This window comes from Ranitomeya variabilis, chromosome 2 (genome assembly GCF_051348905.1).
Source record: "Ranitomeya variabilis isolate aRanVar5 chromosome 2, aRanVar5.hap1, whole genome shotgun sequence".
Taxonomy (NCBI): Eukaryota; Metazoa; Chordata; class Amphibia; order Anura; family Dendrobatidae; genus Ranitomeya; species Ranitomeya variabilis.
Genome location: NC_135233.1, coordinates 476,112,628 through 476,138,488, shown reverse-complemented (window position 1 = coordinate 476,138,488; position 25,861 = coordinate 476,112,628). Strand labels below are relative to the sequence as shown.

Below are 25,861 nucleotides of genomic sequence, written 5' to 3'. Positions count from 1 at the left end.
TTTGCAATATTTACATGCAGATTTGGAACTATTACATGCACATTTGCAATAGTTACATGCAGATTTGGAACTATTACATGCACATTTGCAATAGTTACATGCAGATTTGGAACTATTACATGCAGATTTGCAATAGTTACATGCAGATTTGCAATAGTTACATGCAGATTTGCAATAGTTACATAGAGATTTCCAATAGTTATATGCAGATTTGCAACTATTACATGATGATTTGCAATAGTTACATGCAGATTTGCAATAGTTACATAGAGATTTCCAATAGTTATATGCAGATTTGCAATAGTTACATGCAGATTTGGAACTATTACCTGCAGATTTGCAATAGTTACATAGAGGTTTCCAATAGTTATATGCAGATTTGCAATAGTTACATAGAGGTTTCCAATAGTTATATGCAGATTTGCAATAGTTACATGCAGATTTGGAACTATTACCTGCAGATTTGCAATAGTTACATAGAGGTTTCCAATAGTTATATGCAGATTTGCAATAGTTACATACAGATTTGCAATAGTTACATAGAGATTTCCAATAGTTATATGCAGATTTGCAATAGTTACATACAGATTTGCAATAGTTACATACAGATTTGCAATAGTTACATGCAGATTTGCAATATTTACATGCAGATTTGGAACTATTACATGCAGATTTGCAATAGTTACATGCAGATTTGGAACTATTACCTGCAGATTTGCAATAGTTACATAGAGATTTCCAATAGTTATATGCAGATTTGCAATAGTTACATACAGATTTGCAATAGTTACATACAGATTTGCAATATTTACATGCAGATTTGGAACTATTACATGCAGATTTGCAATAGTTACATGCAGATTTGGAACTATTACATGCAGATTTGCAATAGTTACATGATGATTTGCAATAGTTACATGCAGATTTGCAACCTTTTTCAGGCCATTGACTCCTAATGCGCAAAGGGCTCACACTCACTTGCGTGAAATACGGCCGAGTCTCACATGTTAAAACCCGGCTCTGCCACCGGCACTCCAGAGTATGGAGCTGCACGCTCCGCTCCCAAGTGCCGGCGGCAGAGCCGGGTGTTACCATGCGAGACTCGGCCGTATTTCACGCAAGTGAGTGTGAGCCCTTATACCCAGAGTTTCAGTCTAAAATCTGTATCAAGAATAAATATAATGTGGACTTATAAAACCCTAATGCCTTCACTTATGCATTTGGTCTTTTTTTATTTGTGGTGTGAACCTGATTCACGTGGATTACTGGCAGATTATAGGATGTGTGAACATGATCATCTTTACTTTTTACACTGCCTGAAACATGCTAGCGCTTCCTGGAAACATGCTAGCGCTTCCTGGAAACATGTGATTCAGTATGAAAACAGAAATGTCCACGTTTGCTTAGTGTCACTTTTATTGTTTGTTTTTAAAATCATGTTGTTTTTACTGGATGTCTCATGAAAAAAATGGGCGTAAATGACAACTAGTGCTTCACACACCATCCGATCAGCATCCAGCTGCCATTGTGCTGCACTTTTGAATCAGAAGGATAGAATGGGCAGGGTGTCTCATGTCAGAGGGTCAGTGGCAGAACCTGAAGTTTATGGGCCCCAATGCAAAATCTCCAACAGGGCCCCCAACTATCATGGGTCTTATAATAGTATCAGTGTATCCTTATAGGCCAAAAGGCTCTTTTGCCCCCCTCCACCTAAACTCAAGGGCCCATGTGCTTCTAAATTTGCTGCACCTAACATAGTACTGCCCCTGCTGAGGATACTGATATCACCTGCTTATTCGTCTGCATGTCAAATTTGGGAAACCACTTGGTACTGCTGTTGCAAATAAATGTAGTCTTGTTGTTTTAGGCTTGAATCTGGAATTACATGGGGAATAAGCTTTCTATTTATAGCTATTTATAGACAGATATACTTTGCATATCTACCAGCTGCACTAAAACGGATGGGCACGGTACTGGTCACACAACCATGGCCAAGTTATTATAGAGCAGCATATTTCATAGAGCCACACAAATCATACACTTAAAGGGGTTGTCCGGTAAAGATCACGTTATCACTATGAGGATAGGTAATAGCTTGTTGATTGGAGAAGTACGACCACTAATACAGGTGATAACTTGTTGATCGGTAGAGGTACGACCACTAATACAGGTGATAGTTTGTTGATTGGTAGAGGTACGACAACTAGAACAGGTGATAACTTGTTAATTGGTAGAGGTATGACCACTAGGACAGGTGATAACTTGTTAATTGGTAGAGGTATGACCACTAGGACAGGTGATAACTTGTTAATTGGTAGAGGTATGACCACTAGGACAGGTGATAACTTGTTAATTGGTAGAGGTATGACCACTTGGACAGGTGATAAGTTGTTGATTGGTAGAGGTAAGCCCACTAGGACAGGTGATAACTTGTTGATTGGTAGAGGTACGACATCTAGGACAGGTGATAACTCATTGATTGGTAGAGGTACGACCACTAGGACAGGTGATAACCTGTTGATTGATAGAGGTACGATCATTAGGACAGGTGATAAGTTGTTGATTTGTAGAGGTTCGATCACTAGGACATGTGATAACTCGTTAATTGGTAGAGGTACGACCACTGGTACAGGTGATAACTCGTTGATTGGTAGAGGTACGACCACTATGACAGGTGATAACTCATTGATTGGTAGAGGTACCACCACTAGTATAGGTGATAACTTGTTGATTGTTAGAGGTACGACCACTAGGACCGGAACATTCAGCAAAGCTGAGAGTGCATGTATATAGGGTAAAATAAGCACAAAAAAATTCAGTATGAACTTCTTTCACCGGCACTCGAATCCCAGCATTCGGGCATCCAGGGTGTCTCTTGCAATTACTTGGCCCTCGAGACGACATAACATTGGGTAAAGCTTTTAAACTGGGCATCCTGGGTGACTCTTGTGAGCTGAAAAAGACCAACACAGTGTAATTTAAAAAAAAATTATGTGCTTAAGGAAGGAACTCATGGTCCAGACTTGTTGATGTAGGAACCTCAGCACCACAAAAGAAAATGAAACTGTAGGCCTTGTTGCAGTGATAGTTTATTTTGATCTGGCAAGGAGTCAAAAACAGATATGGTCTAACGTTTCGACCAGGAGCGGTCTTTGTCTAAGACATCAGTTGCGGGTGCAGGTAGGCAGAAATCTGCTAGGGCTCTGCTAGATTTCTGCCTACCTACACCTGCACAGATGTCCTTGACAAAGACCGCTCCTGGTCGAAACGTTAGACCATATCTGTTTTTGACTCCTTGCCAGATCAAAATAAACTATCACTGCAGCAAGACCTGTACTCTAATTTTCTTTGGTGGTGCTGGTGTTCCTACCTCACCTTGTGAGAACCATGCTATGCCATGACATCACAGAGGAGTAAGTGATTGCAAGATGCTCCCAGTGTGCCAACAGTCCAGTGCCGACTGAGGAAGTCCACCTTGCCTTAGTCTGACTGCCATGTAGTACCAAAGGGCACATCGGATAAGGGTAGCGTGATTCTTTTTGCTCATTTATAGAGATAGCTTTCAGCCAAACAAGTCTGCATGGCTAGCGTCAGATAATAGGATGGCCAAAAGACAACAAGTGACTAGATCTCTGTCTATCATTATATCTTTGTGAATGAGCCAAAACAATGTTGGATCAATATCAAAAATGTAAAAAAAAGTCAGCGAGGACCCAACCCGCTGCGCATCTTAAAGGCAGATTCTTATGGATTAGACCGGGGGAAACCATGCATGATCTAATCACGCTCAGAAAACTGAATGAGTGAAGAGCTTTTCCCTAAATCCTTTTTTCTTAAGAGTATTGTAATCTCCCCTACACATATTACTCTGCCGTAACAGGAGAAGGTTTGGAACATTTGCCCCTTCAGATTGTCTTGATGTAAGGACAATTTTTTTTTATAAAACTGATTCGACGCAGAAAAGAGTGAAAGGGTTAAACAAGTGGCTGCCTGATGGTTACGCAACCTCTACCTGGCACTGAATGAGCACTGTGACATTTGGATTGCCACATTCGCATTCCGCAGCCTCCTTGCTGACGGCACGTTCAGGGGCTCTCAATAATGGATCAGGAATTTAAACCTATTCATGTGTAAGGCCTTGTGTGACTAAACCTCTAATTAGGTTTGGCTTCTTGGCATTTTTTTTGTTCTATGCATTTTTCTCGATTGTTGTGATGAATGGCCATTGTTCGGAGTAGCGTCTACTGACATGCTAGACAGTGAAGTACATATTATCCTGATGAGAAGCTGAAGCACAATAATAGAAGTGTGTTCTGATATTAGGGAACCGCTGTAACTGAATCCTGACAACTCCGGACTATCGAAAGTATCGCCTGGAACAACAATCACATAACTTCAGGCAGGACTGGAAAATCCATAGACGTAGTCACACTGTGCAGTGACTATGGGCCCACTACAGAGAAGGGGCCCAGTACAGGTTAGTCCTGTTCCCCCTACTACGGAGTGGACGGATTCTGAAGGGACATCAGAAAATTATAAGAAAATATTGAATATTAAACTTACCCAATGATCATATCAATATCATATAGAGAAATACGCCTGAGCACTCACCGGTCCTGGAGTCAAAGATTCCTTTATTAAATATCCATATACATCTTCACAGCACGGGGGAACAAGGCAGTGTGAGGAGTGTGCAGGAGGAGACGACGGCCGTTTCGCGCTTTGCACAGCGCTCCTACAGGTCTATCTGTAGACCCGTAGAAGCGCTGTGCAAAGCGCGAAACGGCCGTCGTCTCCTCCTGCACACTCCTCACACTGCCTTGTTCCCCTGTGCCGTGAAGATGTATATGGATATTTAATGAAGGAATCTTTGACTCCAGGACCGGTGAGTGCTCAGGCGTATTTCTCTATATCCACTAATGTTTGATTCTATGTTATCCTACGCTAAGCACCTCCTGTCATGCACCGGTTTAACCATTGATTTATAAGTCTCCGGCTAACGTCTCGCGGGACTCTACAGCTGTGCGGCTTCTTTTTGTTCTTTTGCAACTTATATCAATATCATATCAAACTATTTAGATCTTTTTGCCATTAGGTCTCAAGACCTTCGCAACCTTATTATTGTAGAATATACTGATGCCATAGGTTACAGAAGAACGTTCAAACTACTGAAGGTTCCAGTGAGCACTGTTGGGGCAATAATCCGAAAGTGGAAAGAACATCAATTCACCGTAAACTAGCCACGACCAGATGCTCCCAGCAATATTTCAGACAGAGGAGTGAAAAGAATTATCAGAAGAGTTGTCCCAGAGCCAAGGTCCACATGTGTAGAGCTACAGAAAGACCTGGAGTCAGCAGGAACAACTGTTTCAAAGAAAATAATAAGTAATGCACTCAACCTCCATGTCCTGTATGTACGCTCACCACGCAAGGCTCCATTGCTGAACAAAATGCATGTTCAAGCGCGTTTAAAGTTTGCTCAACAACATTTACACACGCCTGTGAAATACTGGAAGAATACAGTCTGGTCAGATGAGACCAAAATTTAACTCTTTGGATGCCATAATACACACCATGTTTGAAGGCCAAGAGCCACTGCATATCACCCCCAAAACACCATACCAACAGTGAAGTTTGAAGGTGGGAACATCATGGTGTGGGGCTAGTTTTCATCATACAGTACTGGCAAACTTCATATGATTGCAGGAAGGACGAATGGACAAATGTACTGAGACATTATTAATAAATATGTGTTGCCATCTACCAAGATGATTAAGCTGAAATGAAGATGGACATTTCACACAGCCAAGGAAACTCTCAATTGGTTTCAGGGAAAGACAATAAAGCTGCTAGAATGGCTGAGCCAATCACCGAACCTGAATCTAATAGAAAATTTATGGAAAGAACGCTCCGAGTTTATAGAAGGAGCCCATGGAAATTTCAGTATTTGAAGACTGTTTGGGTAGGAGAATGGGAAAAACGCATACATGAGCAATGCATCTGACTAGTTTCTCCATACAGGAGGCGTCATGAAGCTGCCATCACCAACAAAGGCTTTTGTACAAACTATTAAATACATTTCAGGAAGTGTGTTCAATACTTTTTTCTTCTTCCTTCCAACTACTAGAATCTCACTAGTTCCTTACATGACAGCAGGCTTACTACTTTTCATTGTATGTTAAACTCAAACCCTGTCGGTCCAGATGATCCATGTTCAATTGGAGTCAAAGTGTTCATGCCTGTTATGACATACAAAATGCAACCTAAAAAAGATTGGTGAGGTTCTTTTATCTTGGAAGGCCACCAATCATTGGGATGACTTAAGGCCCATTTATACCCGTTAATGACTTGATTGGTGCTTGTTTACTGGCCTGTTCCCATGAGCTCATTAAAACTACTTGGTGAAGAACAATTGTTAATATGATGGTTCTGTACTCAAACAGCATCATTCTATTGGCAGCACATCCTCTAATTACACGATGACTTTTATGCCCACAGAAATAATCAGACCCCCCCAACGAATGAGCATTTTGCTCATTTTTAAGCTGATTGGCTATATGCTTACATGGGTTGTTAATCAGAAACAAGCGTTTGTTAGCCAATTTTTGGCTTGCATAAAAGAGCTAATAAAATGAATGAGTTACAGAGACCACTCCATTATCCAATGATAATTGACATGCCATAGAAGTCTACTTTGAGACAACTCCATGATGTCAGTATCCCAAAAGGCATATGAACAAGAACCATGGAACCTGAGGTCTGTGGGTCGGTCGCACTGGACAGTGGTTTAAATGTCTATCTCTCTATGGAAAACTGACATACAGGAGAAGTAGTCAATCTACTGTGTCAAAAAGATCCATTTGTGACTAAAAAAAACCCTGAACAGCTACTACTCAGCCATAATATTTCACCATTGATATCTTTGTTCTCACCATGTTAATTGTGTGAGCACCAGGAATGCGCTAATCCTTTGTAACATCAAGAAACCTTTGAAGAGGCATCACACGTGATAGGACCACAACTATGGCACACAATCTCATCACGCAAGGCTGGAAATGGTCATATCTCCCACATAAAAGTTAGAGTAATAGCAGAAATACTTGTAACAATAAACCAGACCACAACTGCAGCTCAAGAATAGAAAATAAAAATAATAATTTCAGTAGTTCCGATGGGTAAGAACTGGGCAGATTAAAGTAGATGGAGGCCACTGGGCAAAAGATCTGATGGAAGTTCCCATCTTACTTCTGGGAACTGACATGACGCTTGCCTCACCTGGATGTGCACGTTCTTCTCAATGAAGTCTCCCCAAATAAATCAATTGTATAGATGTGATCGTTCCCAAGTCAGCATGATGTGAGTCAGGACACATGGCTTTTCCAGCTTGGGATTACCAGTCCTGGTTTTGATTTGACCAAACTGATCCCTAAAGTGGAGGAGGCTCCAAGATTTAATGCCCCATGTGGCCTCCCTATAATTCTGCCATGGCTACCATCACTATTTAACACTATTACTTTTTCTACATGATTTAAGTGGTGACGATGGGGTCCACCTAAAGGAACATTGTCAAACCTGCATAAAACAAGGCTATAAACCCGAAAATAAGTAGACTTGTCCATTACAGGATCTCAGCTTTCGTTGTGATTGCTTACTATGGAACCAGCTTTGATCACTCATACCTATGAAAATAAACTGTAATATTCACAGTGCATAAAATCATTGCGCTCGATGAACCAACGTTTTGTTTAGACAGACCGATAGTCAGTATGTCTCATTTCCCGATTATTGGGTCATCTACATGATCCTTCCATAACCTCTAACGACGCTGATATCTATATTAGTTCAGGTTTATTTTTTGTTTATTATTGTTTATTATGCTTTGCTTATGTAGCGCAATCATATTCCGTGGTGCTTTATAGACATTTTCATCTCTGTCCCCATTGGGTCTAACAATCTAAATTCCCTATCGGTATGGTTTTGGAGGAAATCGGAGGAAAGCCGTGCAAACACGGGGAGAACATGCAAACTCCTTGCTGATGTTGTCCTTGGTGGGATTTGATTCCAGGACCCCAACACTGTATGACTAAAGTGCTAACCACTGGGCCACCGTGCTGCCCACCCATACTGCATATTTTCTTTTAGTGTTATTTTAGGGTTTCTAGAATGTTAATGGGGTTGTCTGGTAAAAACAAGTTATCACCTGTCCACAGAATAGGTGATAACTTAGTGATCGTAGGGGTCTGCACTGATCGACAGATGGGTGAATTTTTATCCCCAATGGGGGGACAGGTACAATCCTTGAAAAATGTAGCAGCAGATCAGATGCCCGACCGCCGATCCATTCATTCTTTATGGGGCTCACGGAAAAAGCCGAGCACAGCGCTTGCCAACCCCACTGAGCAGTGGTCGTACTCTATTCTAATGGGGATAAAAGTTGCAATTCTGCTGATCAATACTGGTCCCAGCAAGACCACACGGATCAATAAGTGATCACCTATCCTTGGTTTCCCCCTTTAATAACCATACAACATTGACATTCATATGAAGCACATATTACACCGAACAGGTACCCCCGTATCTGCCTCCGTCTGCATCTCCCCATCCTTATATGCTTACACACGCATTGTACCGTTCTTTGACACCGAGGCCAGTCTTTACTATCACCTTACCAAACACCCTGCCAGAGCTTTCAGTGATGAACACAACAGAAACAGCACGGGGCACAGGTAGTGCCAGGCTCGCTCTCATGTTACTCGCAGTCCTGCCAAGGGGCCCATTAAGGAGCAGATAAAGCAAGTGACAACCTCTTCCCCACCATGAATATGCCACTGCATTTAAAGCTACATTATGGGTTTCTTCCATTTATTGCACCTCCATCAGTTAATTCATATTTTTCTGTGCCGTCCAGTCATTCTCTGTCCCATCAGATACAAGTGTGACATATTTTGGTACATCAATAATAAACACAGGTGTGGAGTCGTAGACACTTTCGAGCATGCCGTCTTTGCATCGTTGCATTTTGTCAATGTTCTACGCGTCCTATCTATAATAAAAAGGGTCGCTTTAAATAATGTTGTTAGATGGGTACTCACCGTTCAAACTTTGCTGCCTCCTGCGCCTTGATGCACCCTCTTTTAAATTCCAGCAGATGCCCCAAAATAAAAAAGAGTCGTTCCCAGTGGTGTAGGGTCTCCCGTTTTGCTGTCACTTTGTCTAGGTATCACTAAACTGTCTGGTCGTGGTCTGATGGCAGGTGAATGTTTCACTGTGTACAAACAGAGGTGGAGCTAAACCAGAAGGACAGGTCTAGTGATCCAGGGAGGGGACGCCCATGTGTCAGCCCTGTCCTGGGCCTGTGACTAGACAAGAGACTATGTGTGTGACGCCGGGAAGATGAATACATTGTTTCCACTTCACTGTTCATTTAGAAACATTGTTTGCATAATGAAGAGTATGGGCAGCCATACACGGAGGAGCACCTAACCCCGCAGAAGAGACGCTACATTGTATAACACAGCCGAATATCTGCTACCATCCACACAATACGTCCTCCTCGGGTGACGTGAACTGTTCATGTCAATCATCGCACAAGGGTGACATGTTGTGTTGTATACGTCATGGCGATGATTCAGAAAAGGACGCTTTATCTGCATGTCGCCCATGCTAAAGGGAAGAAAGAAAAGGAAGTGATAGGAACACAGCGGACTTACGTGACGATAACGTGTACAATCTCGTTAAATCCGCCGTCAATTAAACCAACCTGAAATTAACCTCTAAAGGACCGTAGCGTGTTTGTTTTTTAAGGGTTAATTCCCTCAATAATTTTACATCTCAAACCTCTTGAATGGCTAATTCATCAAAGGATTTGAAAAGTCGAGGATGCGCAAAAAAAAAAAAATGCAGCAACTTTTGACGTTTTCACATCAATTTCAGCCTGCTCTGCCAAAAAGGGGATAACTGTGATGGGACAAGGGCATGATGTCTAAATCCCATCCGCAAGATCCTATGTAAATATATTGTAGGTGTAATAATAATATTATCACCAAATGCCTCCAATTAGAAATGTAGTATAGTTCTTCTGATTCGCTATGTCACTTATCCCGTGTGCAGGACATTGCAATAGCTTAGGTATCCACAGTTACAACCATTCATATAGTGGCAGTTAGGTCTTAGTGGTCATAACCATGGACACCTATGCTGCTGCAATTCCCTGCACATGGGGTAAGGGACACAGGTTATCAGAACTATACTACATTTCTAATTGGAGGTGTTTGCTAAAATTATTATTACACTTATTACGACACTGCGACTCTTACTTCATCATGCCCCCTTATGAAGACTTGTGTGACTAATGCTGGTTTTGATGAATCAGTACCATTGTCTTTGTAGGTCCATATATCACCTTTTTGTAATTTTTCTTTCCTTTTGTTGCTAATCGGATACAAATCAGAGCTGAATCAGTATCCTGCCCCTTCTGGCAGCACACAATATAAAACCTTCATGTTTCCCCCCCAGAAAGAGTCTTTCCATGCCACTGCAGAAACTCTGCTCCTTACCAGACAAGAAAGACAGAAACTGATTTGTATTGGTTGCTCTGCAGTGAATAAAGGATCATTATGCAGAGACCTGGCTGTGTGCCTAGCTCTCAGCACATTATTTGGAGGGCTTTCCACCTTTGGACCTTTGGAGAACAATGTTTGTTATTTTTTTCTCTTATATGCTTATAATTGGGGCTAAAAGTCATTTTTGCAATTGTTTCATTAAAAATGTTGCTCCGTTTGAATTCTACAGCCCCTGTATTGCTAGCTGCAGAATGAGTTAACTGTGAATCCGTCAGTGAGCCCACAATGGCGATCAAACAGGGGTTCTTTAGTACTTTTATCTTTTTTTCTGAGTTTCTATCAGCAGCTTTATGTTCAAAGACCACATCAAAGTTGAATGTGCAGGAGAACAAAGAATCTGTAAAAGCAAAATGGTGCAAAATTTGTAAGAAAACCCCAACTGCAAAAATGATTTTCAGCCCCAAATACTTACATTTAAGGGAAAAAAATGTCCTCAGGTGGACAATCCTTTAAAAACTATGTGGCACAATACTATGCCACATAAAGTACATAAAAATTATCTTGACCAAAAAATTAAGCCTATGACTCCCACATGGTTATTTATTAAATAAAATAAGAACTAAAGAGATCCGCTATACTAACAAATCAATACAACTATATATGACTAGATGGTGACCCGATTCTAACGCATCGGGAATTCTAGAATATGCATGTCCACATAGTATATTGCCCAGCCTACGTAATATATTGCCCTGCCACGTAGTATATTGGCCAGACACGTAGTATATTGCCCAACGACGTAGTATATTGCCGAGGCACGTAGTATATAGCCAAGCCACGTAGTATATTGCCCAGTGACGTAGTATACTGCCCAGCCACGTAGTATATTGCCCAGTTACGTAGTATATTGGCCAGACACGTAGCATATTGCCCAACGACGTAGTATATTGCCGAGGCACGTAGTATATAGCCAAGCCACGTAGTATATTGCCCAGTGACATAGTATATTGCCCAGCCACGTAGTATATTGCCCAGTTACGTAGTATATTGCCCAGCCACGTAGTATATTGCCCAGCCACGTAGTATATTGCCCAGCCACGTAGTATATTGCCTAGCGACGTAGTATACAGCACAGAGCCACGTAGTATATAGCCCAGCCACGTAGTATATTGCCCAGTGACGTAGTATATTGCCCAGCCACGTAGTATATTGCCCAGTTACATAGTATATTGCCCAGTAACGTAGTATACAGCACAGAGCCACGTAGTATATTGCACAGCGACATAGTATACAGCACAGAGCCACGTAGTATATTGCTCAGCCACGTAGTATATTGCCCAGCCACGTAGTATATTACCCAGTGACGTAGTATATTGCCCAGTGACGTAGTATATTGCCCAGTGACGTAGTATACAGCACAGAGCCACGTACTATATTGCACAGTGACGTAGTATATTGCCCAGTGACGTAGTATATTGCCCAGTGACGTAGTATATTGCACAGCAACGTAGTATATTGCCCAGCCACGTAGTATATTGCCCAGTTACGTAGTATATTGCCCAGCCACGTAGTATATTGCCCAGCCACGTAGTATATTGCCCAGCCACGTAGTATATTGCCCAGCCACGTAGTATATTGCCCAGTGACGCAGTATATTGCCCAGCCACGTAGTATATTGCCCAGCGACGTAGTATATTGCCCAGCCACGTAGTATATTGCCCAGTTATGTAGTATATTGCCCAGTGACGTAGTATACAGCACAGAGCCACATAGTATATTGCACAGCGATGTAGTATACAGTACAGAGCCACGTAGTATATTGCCCAGCCACGTAGTATATTGCCCAGCTACGTAGTATATTGCTCAGCCACGTAGTATATTGCCCATCTACGTAGTATATTGCCCAGCCACGTAGTATATTGCCCAGTGACGTAGTATATTGCCCAGTGACGTAGTATACAGCACAGAGCCACGTACTATATTGCACAGTGACGTAGTATATTGCCCAGTGACGTAGTATATTGCCCAGTGACGTAGTATACAGCACAGAGCTACGTAGTATATTGCACAGCGACGTAGTATATTGCCCAGCCACGTAGTATATTGCCCAGCTACGTAGTATATTGCCCAGCCACGTATGTCACAGGTTAAAAAACAAAAAATAAACATACTCACCTTCCGATCCGAGGGCCCCTTGTAGTTCTAACATACTCACCATACTTGTAGTTCTGTCACCTGTGCGCGGTACAGGCGGCAGCTTCCGGTCCCAGGGTGTGATTTTGTCACGGTCACATGACCGTGACGTCATGGCAGGTCCTTCTCGCACAGGCGCGCAGGGCCTGTGATGACGTCGCGGTCACATGACCATGACGTCATGGCAGGTCCTTCTCCCATATGATCCTTGCTACCGGAACCTGCCGCTTGCACGGAGCGGTTACCGGAGGGTCGCGAGGAGCGGGAAAGGCGGCGGAAGGTGAGTATATAATGATTTTTTATTTTTGTTAAATTATTTTTAACATTAGATCCTTTTACTATTGACGCTGCGTAGGCAGCGTCAATAGTAAAAATTTGGTCACACAGGGTTAATAGCGGCAGTAACGGAGTGAGTTACCCACGGCATAACGCGGTCCGTTACCGCTGGCATTAACCCTGTGTGAGCGGTGACTGTGGGGAGTATGGAGAGGGCACTGACTGCGGGGGAGTAGGGAGGGACTAATCGGACTGTGGCCGTCGCTGATTGGTCGCGGCAGCCATGACAGGCAGCTGGCGAGACCAATCAGCGAATGAATATCCATGACAGACAGAAGGACAGACAGAAAGACGGAAGTGACCGTTAGACAATTATATAGTAGATAAAAAGTTTACCTTCCATTCAAATTAAGGTTCCTGTGATACCCTGAAAAATCAAAATCCTGACACGTATCGCCAGTATACTGGCTTCATCAGGGGAACAACTCCAAAACCAATGAATCATCACTGTTAGGGCTCATTCCCACTTGCGATTAAATCGGACGAATGCAATCTGATAAAAAATCGGATTGCATCCGGACCACTGTTATTCTATCATTGTGTGTTCATTGTATTTTTTTTTCGGATCACGATCGGACTGGAAAAATCTCGCAGCATGCTGCTAGTGTAATCGGAAATCGGAACACATATCGCAATAGAAGTCAATGGGTGCGAGAAAAAAAAAATCACAGCACTCGGACCATGCAAGTGCTGTCCAATTTTTACACCCTGATCTCCTTGGAAAAGCTAGCAATTCATGTGCCGCATACAGTATAATCACAGCGTGACAGGTTATAATATAATATACAGTATATACACATAGAATATACATATATATACAGCACGGTGTCTCAGTGGTTAGCACTGCAGCACTGGAGTCCTGGGTTCTAATCCCACCTTGGACAACATCTGCAAGGAGTGAGTTTGTATCAGGGCCGGACTGGCCATCGGGCAGTTCTGGCAAATGCCAGAAGGGCCGATGGCAGTAGTGGGCCGCTCGAGCGTGCCGCTGTCGGCACACTCCCCACGCTGTCGCGGCAAACTCCCGGCCCCGCATTCAACTATACCGGCGTCATAGACACCGGTACAGTTGAATGCAATGATGGAGGAGAGAGCGTCCGCTGACGCCCCCTCTCCCATCATTCCCCGCTCTGCCTGCCGCTGACACTGCGGGTGCGCGATGACGTCATATCGTCGCGCACCTGCAGTGTGACCGGGCGGGCAGACTGTATCTGCTGAGACCGGAGCAGCGCGGGGCAGGAGGAGAGAGGTGAGTAGAGTGTTTGTTTGTTTTTTTTATCAATGATTGATGACTGGATTGTGGAGCTGGGGGGGGGGGGCTGCCTGCCTGCATTACTTTCTATGGGGGCTGCCTGCCTGCATTACATTCTATGGGGGCTGCCTGCCTGCACTACATTCTATGGGGGCTGCCTGCCTGCATTACTTTCTATGGGGGCTGCCTGCCTGCATTACTTTCTATGGGGGCTGCCTGCCTGCATTACATTCTATGGGGGCTGCCTGCCTGCATTACTTTCTATGGGGGCTGCCTGCCTGCATTACATTCTATGGGGGCTGCCTGCCTGCATTACTTTCTATGGGGGCTGCCTGCCTGCATTACATTCTATGGGGGCTGCCTGCTTGCATTACATTCTGTGGGGGCTGCCTGCCTGCATTACATTCTATGGGGCCTGCCTGCATGCATTACATTCTATAGGGCCTGCCTGCATGCATTACATTCTGTGGGGGCTGCCTGCCTGCATTACATTCTGTGGGGGCTGCCTGCATGCATTATATCCTATGGGGGCTGCCTGCCTGCATTACATTCTATGGGGGCTGTGCTGCATTATATTGTATGGTGGCTGCCTGCATTACATTCTATGGGGGCTGGCTGCATTCCTTTCCATGGGCCTGTGCTGCATTATATTCTATGGGGCTGGCTGCATTCCATTCCATGGGCCTGTGCTGCATTATATTCTATGGGGCTGGCTGCATTCCATTCCATGGGCCTGTGCTGCATTATATTCTATGGGGCTGGCTGCATTCCATTCTATGGGCCTGTGCTGCATTATATTCTATGGGGCTGTGCTGCATTACATTCTATGGGGCTGTGCTGCATTACATTCTATGGGGCTGTGCTGCATTACATTCTATGGGACTGTGCTGCATTACATTCTATGGGGGCTGCCTGCATTACATTCTATGGGGGCTGGCTGCATTCCATTCCATGGGCCTGTGCTGCATTATATTCTATGGGGCTGGCTGCATTACATTGTATGGTGGCTGTGCTGCATTATATTGTATGGGGCTGTGCTGCATTATATTCTATGGGGCTGTGCTGCATTATATTCTATGGGGCTGTGCTGTATTACATTCTATGGGGCTGTGCTGCATTATATTCTATGGTGCAGTGCTGTATTACATTCTATGGGGCTGTGCTGCATTAAATTCTATGGGGCTGGCTGCATTACATTCTATGGGGGCTGTTCTGTATTACATTCTATGGGGCTGGCTGCATTACATTCTATGGGGGCTCTGCTGCATTACATTCTATGGGGGCTGTGCTGTATTACATTCTATGGGGGCTGTGCTGTATTACATTCTATGGGGGCTGTGCTGTATTACATTCTATGGGGGCTGTGCTGTATTACATTCTATGGGGGCTGTGCTGTATTACATTCTATGGGGGCTGTGCTGTATTACATTCTATGGGGGCTGTGTTGTATTACATTCTATGGGGGCTGAGCTGTAATGCTGGATACAGCTGTAATTATATGTTATATAGTCGTGTTACACTCCCCTCACTTCTTGTAGCCTACAAGTGTACAAAGATATTATACAGTCACCCTGTGACAAGTGGGCCTGTGTGACTTCAAATGCCAGGGCTGAATTTTAGTCCCAGTCCGGCCCTGGTTTGTATGTTCTCCCCGTGTTTGCGTGGGTTTCCTCCCACATTCCAAAGACATACTGATAGGGAATTTAGATTGTGAGCCCCATCGGGGACAGCGATGATAATGTGTGCAAACTGTAAAGCGCTGCGGAATATGTTAGCGCTATATAAAAATAAAGATTATTACTATTATATATATATATAAAGATGTCAGTGACACACACATACAGTATATACATGTATTTATATTACATAGAGAGATGGATAGAAGAAAAGCCGTCAATTCATGAGTCGTGTACTGCAGGAGCCGACAGGATAGAAGAGATGGATTACATACAGTAAGGCGAATATACTCGTTACTCGAGATTTCCCGAGCACCCAAGTATTTTTTAGTGCTCGGAGATTTAGTTTTCGTCACCTCATCTGAATGATTTACAGCTACTAGCCAGCCTGAGTACATGTGGGGATTCCCTAGCAACCAGGCAACACCCACATGCACTCAGCCTGGCTAATAGCTGTAAATCATTCAGCTGAGGTGTTGAAAACTAAATCTCCGAACACTAACAAATACTCGGAGACCACCCGAGCAACGAGTATACTCGCTCATCATCACTAATAGTAAGTACAAATAGAATAGGTAGAAATATATATGTCTGTGACAAATACAATTAGTACACTGTGTGTGCAGCTTACTGTACATGTATTTAATAAATAAAATATTATTTTTCTGCACAAAAATGGGGTGAGAAAGTTCTCTTGCTCGCGGTGCCGTCAGACAGGTCCTGGGAGTTCACAGCCAATAAACTCACTTCACCTATGTGAAGTCAGCGCGAGCACCAAGGGAAATTTTCCCATGGCGCTCACATTGATGCCAGAAAGGTGAAGTGAGTTAATTGGCTGTGAACTTCCAGGACCTGTTTGATGGCACAGTGAGCAGGAGAACTTTCTCACGCTTGCGGTGCCCTCAGACAGGGAATAGCAGTTCACAGGCAGACACTGAGCGCACGGTGCTCAGTGTGTCTGCTGGATGACAGGCTGCATGGTCGCATCATGGAACCATGCAGCCTGCCAGCTAGATGTAGCAGAGCTAGACCCATCATGGAACAAATGGATTATCATCTCTGCGGAAGGGTGAGGAATATTGTTGTTTGTTTTTTTAAACTCTTTTGCAGATGACGAGGGCATCGGGGGAATGGGTGAGGTCATAAGTATGGTTTAATTAAGATTCATTAACCCCTCAATCCCATATGATGTACTATCCCATCGAGGTGACCTGGGACTTAATTCTCAGTGACGGGATAGTACGTCATAGTGGATCGGCCACGCTCATGGGGGGAGCGCGGCCGATCGCGGCCGGGTGTCAGCTGACTATCGCAGCTGACATCCGGCACTATGTGCCAGGAGCAGTCACGGACCGCCCCCGGCACATTAACCCCCGGCACACTGCGATCAAAGATGATCGCAGTGTTCCGGCGGTACAGGGAAGCATCGCGCAGGGAGGGGGCTCCCTGCGTGCTTCCTTGAGACCCTCGGAGCAAAGTGATGTGATCGCGTTGCTCCGACGGTCTCCTACCTCCTCCTCCCTGCAGTTCCCGGATCCAATATGGCTGCGGGGCTGCTTCCGGGTCCTGCAGGGAGGTGGCTTGCAAGGCAAAAAACAACGCTTTATTATCATACCGCCGAACAAAAAGTAGAATAACATGCGATCAAAAATACGGATATAAATAACCATGGTACCGCTGAATACGTCATCTTGTTCAGCAAAAAAGGAGCCACCATAAAGCATCATCAGTGAAAAAATAGAAAAGTTATAGTCCTCAGAATAAAGCGATGCAAAAATAATAATTTTATCTATAAAATAGTTTTTATCGTATAAAAGCGCCAAAACATAAAAAAATATAAATGAGGTATCTCTGTAATCGTTCTGACCTGAAGAATAAAACTGCTTTATCAATTTTACCAAACGTGGAACGGTATAAACGCCCCCTCCCCCAAAAAAAGAAATTCATGAATAGCTGGTTTTTGGTCATTCTGCCTCACAAAAATCAGAATAAAAAGCAATCAAAAAATGTCACGTGCCCGAAAATGTTACCAATAAAAACGTCAACTCGTCCCGCAAAAAAACAAGACCTTATATGACTCTGTGGACCAAAATATGGAAATATTATAGCTCTCAAAATGTGGAGACGCTAAAACTATTTTTTGCAATAAAATGCGTCTTTTAGTGTGTGACAGCTGCCAATCATAGAAATCCGCTAATAAACCCGCTATAAAAGTAAATCAAACCCCCCTTCATCACCCCCTTAGTTAGGGAAAAATAATAAAATAAAAAAAATGTATTTATTTCCATTTTCCCATTAGGGTTAGGGCTAGGGTTGGGGCTAGGGTTAGAGTTAGGGTTGGGGCTAGGGTTAGGGTTGGGGTTAGGGCTACAGTTAGGGTTGGGGCTAAAGTTAGGGTTAGGGTTGGGGCTAAAGTTACAGTTAGGGTTTGGATTACATTTACGGTTGGGATTAGGGTTAGGGGTGTGTTAGGGTTAGGGGTGTGGTTAGGGGTGTGTTGGAGTTAGGGGTGTGGTTAGGGTTGGGATTAGGGTTAGGGGTGTGTTGGGGTTAGGGGTGTGTTGGGTTAGGGGTGTGGTTGGGATTAGGGTTGTGGTTGGGATTGGGGTTAGGTGCATGTTCGAGCTAGGGGTGTGGTTAAGGTTATGGTTAGAGTTGGAATTAGAGTTAGGGGTGTGTTTGGGTTAGGGTTTCAGTTAGAATTTGGGGTTTCCACTTTTTAGGCACATCAAGGGCTCTCCAAAAGCGACATGGCGTCCGATCTCAATTCCAGCCAATTCTGCGTTGAAAAAGTAAAACAGTACTCCTTCCCTTCCGATCTCCCCCTTGCGCCCAAACAGGGGTTTACCCCAATATATGGGGTATCAGCGTACTCAGGACAAATTGGACAACATCTTTTGGGGTCCAATTTCTCTTGTTATCCTTGGGAAAATAACAATTTGGGGAGCTAAAAAAACATTTTTGTGGGGAAAAAAATGATTTTTTATTTTCACGACTCTTCGTTATAAACTAGTGAAACACTTGGGGGGTTCATAGTTCTCACCACACATCTAGATAAGTTCCTTGGGGGGTCTAGTTTCCAATATGGGGTCACTTGTTGGGGGTTTCTACTGTTTAGGTACATTAGGGGCTCTGCAAACGCAATGTGACACCTGCAGACCATTCCATCTAAGTCTGCATTCCAAATGGCGCTCCTTCCCTTCCGAGCTCTGCCAATGCACCCAAACAGTGGTTCTCCCCACATATAGGGTATCAGCGTACTCAGGACAAATTGGACAACAACTTTTGGGGTCCAATTTCTCCTGTTACCCTTGGGAAAATACAAAACTTGGGGCTAAAAAATAATTTTTGTGGAAAAAAAAATGATTTTTTATTTTCACGGCTCTGCGTTATAAACTAGTGAAACACTTAGGGGTTCAAAGTTCTCACCAGACATCTTGATAAGTTCCTTGGGGGGTCTAGATTCCAATATGGGGTCACTTGTGGGGAGTTTCTATGGTTTAGGTACATTAGGGGCCCTGCAGACGCAATGTGACGCCTGCAGACCATTCCATCTAAGTCTCCATTCCAAACGGTGCTCCTTCCCTTCCGAGCTCTGCCAATGCGCCCAAATGGTGGTTCCCCCCCACATATGGGGAATCAGCGTACTCAGGACAAATTAGACAACTTTTGGGGTCCAATTTCTCCTGTTAGCTTTGGGAAAATACAAAACTGGGGGCTAAAAAATAATTTTTGTGGAAAAAAATGATTTTTTATTTTCACGGCTCTGCGCTATAAACTGTAGTGAAATACTTAGGGGTTCAAAGTTCTCACCACACATCTAGATAAGTTCCTTGGGGGGTCTAGTTTCCAATATGGGGTCACTTGCGGGGAGTTTCTTCTGTTTAGGTACATTAGGGGCTCTGCAGAAGCAAAGTGACGCCTGCATACCATTCCATCTAAGTCTGCATTCCAAATGGTGCTCCTTCCCTTCCGAGCTCTGCCATGCGCCCAAACAGTGGTTCCCTCCCACATATGGGGTATCAGTGTACTCAGGATAAATTGGACAACAACTTTTGGGGTCCAATTTCTCCTGTTACCCTTGGGAAAATACAAAACTGGGGGCTAAAAAATATTTTTTGTGAAAAAAATTTTTTTTTATTTTCACGGCTGTGCGTTATAAACTGTAGTGAAACACTTGGGGGTTCAAAGCTCTCACAACACATCTAGATAAGTTCTTTAGGGGGTCTACTTTCCAAAATAGTGTCACTTGTGGAGGGTTTCAATGTTTAGGCACATCAGGGGCTCTCCAAACGCGAAATGGTGTCCCATCTCAATTCCAGTAAATTTTGCATTGAAAAGCCAAACGGCGCGCCTTCCCTTCCGAGCTCTGCCATGCGCCCAAACAGTGGTTTACCCCCACATATGGGGTATCGGCGTGCTCAGGACAAATTGCACAACTTTTGGGGTCCAATTTCTTCTCTTACCATTGGGAAAATAAAAAATATGGGGCGAAAAGATAATTTTTGTGAAAAAATATGATTTTTTATTTTTACGGCTCTGCATTATAAACTTCTCTGAAGCAGTTGGTGGGTCAAAGTGCTCACCACACATCTAGATAAGTTCCTTAGGGGGTCTACTTTCCAAAATGGTGTCACTTGTGTGGGGTTTCAATGTTTAGGCACATCAGGGGCTCTCCAAACGCAACATGGTGTCCCATCTCAATTCCAGTCAATTTTGCATTGAAAAGCCAAACGGCGCTCCTTCCCTTCCAAGCTCTGCCATGCGCCCAAACAATGGTTTACCCCCACATATGGGGTATCAGCGTACTCAGGACAAATTGTAAAACAACTTTTGGGGTCCATTTTCTCCTGTTACCCTTGGTAAAATAAAATAAATTGGAGCTGAAATAAATATTTTGTGAAAATAAGTTAAATGTTCATTTTTTTTAAACATTCCAAAAATTCCTGTGAAACACCTGAAGGGTTAATAAACTTCTTGAATGTAGTTTTGAGCACCATGAGGGTGCAGTTTTTAGAATGGTGTCACACTTGGTTATTTTCTATCATATAGACCCCTCAAAATGACTTCAAATGAGATGTGGTCCCTAACAAAAATGGTGTTGTAAAAATGAGAAATTGCTGGTCAAAAATTTTGGTTCCAAAATTGTGCTGATGTAAAGTAAACATGTGGAAAATGTTACTTATGAAGTATTTTGTGTGACATATCTCTGTGGTTTAAGGGCATAAAAATTCAAATTTGGAAAATTGCAAAATTTTCAAAATTTTCACCAAATTTCCGTTTTTTTCATAAATAAACGCAGGCAATATCAAATAAATTTTTATCACTATCATAAAGTACAATATGTCACGAGAAAACAATGTCAGAATCATCAGGATCCGTTGAAGCGTTCCAGAGTTACAACCTCATAAAGGGACAGTGGTCAGAATTGTAAAAATTGGCCCGGTCATTAACGTGCAAACCACCCTTGGGGCTTAACGGGTTAAAAGAGTGTTTGTCATTCTTTAAATTAAAGGACTTTTTTCTGGGTGTCTGTGTTTTTATACAATATGACTATGGGGTTAGTAATGGGGGCGTCTTATAGACGCCTCTCAATTACTAACCTCGGGGCTTGATGTCACCTGACTATACAAAGGTAACATCAACCCCCTCAACTATCACCCCACTCGCCACCGCTAGAGGGCAAATAGGAAGAGAGAGGCTAAGTGCCAGAATTGGCGCATCTTAGAGATGCATCTTTTCTGGGGCGGCTGAGAGCTGATGTTTGTAGCTGAGGGGGCAGTATCCATGGCTCCTTCCTAGGCTGTTAATATCAGCCAGCAGTTGTCTGTATAGCCTTTGCTGGTTATTAATTATAGGGTGGCCCTACGTTATTTTCTGGGGGTTTCCCCCATTTTAATAGCCAGTAAAGGCTAATTATACAGCTGTGAGCTGATATTAATAGCTTGGGAAGCTCCATGGGTATTACCCCCTTTCCCAGGCTATAAACATCTGCCCCCAGCCGTCGGTTTTCCTTCTGCTGGTTAGGAAAATGATGCGAGAGCCCACGCCATTTTTTTCTAGAAAAATAATATTTTAATTAAACATATGCACAGTAAGCTGCACATACACTGTACTAATTGTATTTGTCACAGACATCTGTATATCTACCTATTCTATGTGTATTTACTGTATGTAATCCATCTCTTCTATCCTGATGTGATTTTACACTATGCGGCTGTTGAATTTCCGGCTTTTATTTTATCTATCATATATACACACGTGGTCAAAATTCTTGGTACCCCTTGAAAAAACCACAATGGTCACAGAAATAACTTGAATCTGACAAAAGTAATAGTAAATAAAAACATCCATGAAAATGAACAAATGAAAAAATGAAAGTCAGACATTGCTTTTCAACCATGCTTCCACAGAATTAAAAAAATAAAATAAAACTCATGAAATAGGCCTGGACAGAAATGATAGTACCTTTAACTTAATATTTTGTTGCACAACCTTTCATAATAATAATAATCTTTATTTATATAGCGCCAACATATTCCGCAGCACTTTACAGTTAAACAGTTTCAATCACAACAGTCATAAGTAACAGCGTTAACAATAATATAATGATTAGTGTTGAGCGATACCGTCCGATACTTGAAAGTATCGGTATCGGAAAGTATCGGCCGATACCGGCAAAGTATCGGATCCAATCCGATACCGATACCCGATACCAATACAAGTCAATGGGACTCAAGTATCGGACGGTATCCCTGATGGTTCCCAGGGTCTGAAGGAGAGGAAACTCTCCTTCAGGCCCTGGGAACCATATTAATGTGTAAAATAAAGAATTAAAATAAAAAATATTGCTATACTCACCTCTCCGACGCAGCCTGGACCTCACCGAGGGAACCGGCAGCGTTGTTTGCTTAAAATTCGCGCTTTTCTTTCCTTACGTGAAGTCCCGGCTTGTGATTGGTCGCGTGCCGCCCATGTGACCGCAACGCAACCAATCACAGCAAGCCGTGACGTAATTTCAGGTCATTCAGTATTTTAAAATTACACTCCGGCTTTGTGATTGGTTGCGTCGCAGTCACATGGGCGACGCAACCAATCACAGCAAGCCGTGACGTAATTTCAGGTCCTTAAGGATTTTAAAATTACGTCCCGGCTTTGTGATTGGTTGCGTCGCAGTCACATGGGCGACGCAACCAATCACAAGCCGTGACGTCACGGGAGGCTGGACACGCGCGCATTTTAAAATGCGCGCGAGTCCAGCCTCCCGTGACGTCCCGGCTTGTGATTGGTTGCGTCGCTGTCAACCAATCACAAGCCGGGAGGCTGGACACGCGCGCATTTTAAAATGCGCGCGAGTCCAGCCTCCCGTGACGTCCCGGCTTGTGATTGGTTGCGTCGCTGTCAACCAATCACAAGCCGGGAAGCCATTTTAAAATGCGCGCGTGTCCAGCCTCCCGGTCACATGGGCGACGCAACCAATCACAAAGCCGGGACGTAATTTTAAAATCCTTAAGGACCTGAAATTACGTCACGGCTTGCTGTGATTGGTTGCGTCGCCCATGTGACTGCGACGCAACCAATCACAAAGCCGGAGCATAATTTTAAAATACTGAATGACCTGAAATTACGTCACGGCTTGCTGTGATTGGTTGCGTTGCGGTCACATGGGCGGCACGCGACCAATCACAAGCCGGGACCTCACGTAAGGAAAGAAAAGCGCGAATTTTAAACAAAGAACGCTGCCGCTTCCCTCGGTAAGGTGCAGGCTGCGTCGGAGAGGTGAGTATAGCAATATTTTTTATTTTGTGCACTGATATCCGTATAGGGCAGCTGACAGGTATCCTGCTGTTTAGTGCGTCCTCATAATCACCTACAGGTATTTTGGTGGGTACCTTCGGGCCCACCATCATTGGATTTTATCATTTCACACTTTTGTGGTTTATCCTGGTTATCATAGGCAGTCCATTTTATACACCTAAGCGCGGTATCTATTTTGAGTTTTCCTTTTTGGTCTTTCAGAAGTGGCACATATTCTGGAGATACCAGCAGCTGGGCGTTTTTACAGAGCAGTCCCACAGTCTTTAGTGGGAAGAAGTGTTGAGCGCCAGTGTATTTGTATTTGTAGTTTTTTTATATTTTTTATTTTAATTCTCTCTTTTACACATTTTTACATTAATGTTGTTTCGATACCGATACCCGATACCACAAAAGTATCGGATCTCGGTATCGGAATTCCGATACAGCAAATATCGGCCGATACCCGATACTTGCAGTATCGGAATGCTCAACACTAATAATGATTAAAGCAAAATAAAACAACCCTGCTCGTGAGAGCTTACAATCTGCAATGAGTTGGGGGAGATACATGGTACAGGTGTGTATTTACAATGATGGTCCAGACATCTTCAGGAGGTGGGGGATAGGTGGAGATAGTGAATGGGCTACACACTTACACATAAAATTACTTTGATTAGGGAACGTGATAGGCCGCTCTGAACAAATGTGTTTTGAGGGAGCACCAAAAACTATGCAAGTTGTGGTTGGTCCTAATTTCTTGGGGTAGAGCATTCCAGAGGATTGGCGCAGCACGGGAGAAGTCTTGGAGTCAGGAGGTATGGATTGGTGCAGAGGTTAGTCGAAAGTCGTTTACAGAGCACAGCAATCGGCTAGTCCAATAGACAGAAATGAGGGAGGAGATGTAATGGGGTGCCGCACTGTGGAGAGCTTTGTGGGTGAGAACAAGTACTTTGAATTGGATCCTATAATGAATGGGTAGCCAGTGTAATGACTGGCGAAGAGCGGACGCGTCCGAGTAACGATTAGGTGGATGACCCTGGCTGCTGCATTAAGGATAGACTGGAGAGGGGAAATTCGAGTAACGGGGAGGCCAATTAATTGAGCATTACAGTAGTCCAGGCGGGAGTGCATCAGGGCGACAGTGAGGGTTTTTGCTGTTTCCATGGTGAGAAAAGGGCGGATTCTAGAGATGTTCTTTAGGTTTATGCGGCACGAGCAGGCAAGAGATTATATATGGGATGTGAAGGAGAGATCGGAGTCAAATATAACACCCAGACAGTGCGCCTGCTGCCGGGGTGTTATGGTGCCACCCACGGAGAGGGAAATGTCAGATTTAGGGAGGTTAGTAGACGGCGGGAGTAGAAGAAGTTCGGTTTTGGAAAGGTTGAGTTTCAGGTAGAGAGGACATGATGTCAGAGACTGCGGACAGACAGTCACTGGCGTTCTGTAGTACAGCGGGGGTAAGGTCAGGGGATGACGTGTATAGTTGTGTGTCATCAGCATAAAGATGATACTGAAAGCCAAATCTGCTGATGGTCTGTCCAATTGGGGCCGTGTAGAGGGAAAAGAGAAGGGGGCCAAGGACTGAGCCCTGAGGTACCCCGACAGTGAGAGGAAGAGGAGATGAAGTGGAGCCAGCGAACAGAACACTGAAGGAGCAGTCAGAAAGATAGGAAGAGAACCAGGAGAGAGCAGTGTCCTTAATGCCTAGTGACTGGAGCCTAGAGAGTAGGAGATGGTGGTCAACAGTGTCGAAAGCTGCAGAAAGGTCGAGAAGAATGAGCAGAGAGTGGTCACCATTACATTTTGCTGTCAGGTGGTCGTTGGTCTCTTGGATAAGTGCAGTTTCTGTCGAATGTAGGGGCGGAAACCAGACTGTGAAGGGTCTAGGAGGGAATGAGTGGAGAGGTAACAGGTAAGGCGGGAGTAGATCACGTGCTCCAAGAGTTTATCTGAAGGGGAGATTGGAGACTGGTCTGTAGTTGTTTGTGCACGATGGGTCGAGGACGGGTTTCTTTAATAATGGAGTAATGATAGAGTGTTTG

General features: G+C 43.7%; 1 protein-coding gene across 1 annotated transcript in view; it reads right to left on the bottom strand.

The window, feature by feature from the left end:
* The window catches only part of EPS8L2 (EPS8 signaling adaptor L2), a 238,811-nt gene extending 229,566 nt beyond the window's left edge, over positions 1-9,245 (bottom strand). Inside the window, exon 1 of the mRNA XM_077287807.1 lies at positions 9,093-9,245. The gene's annotated coding sequence lies outside the window, so the exon portion shown is untranslated. The remainder of the gene's footprint in view (positions 1-9,092) is intronic.
* Between the last annotated feature and the right edge of the window lie 16,616 nt (positions 9,246-25,861).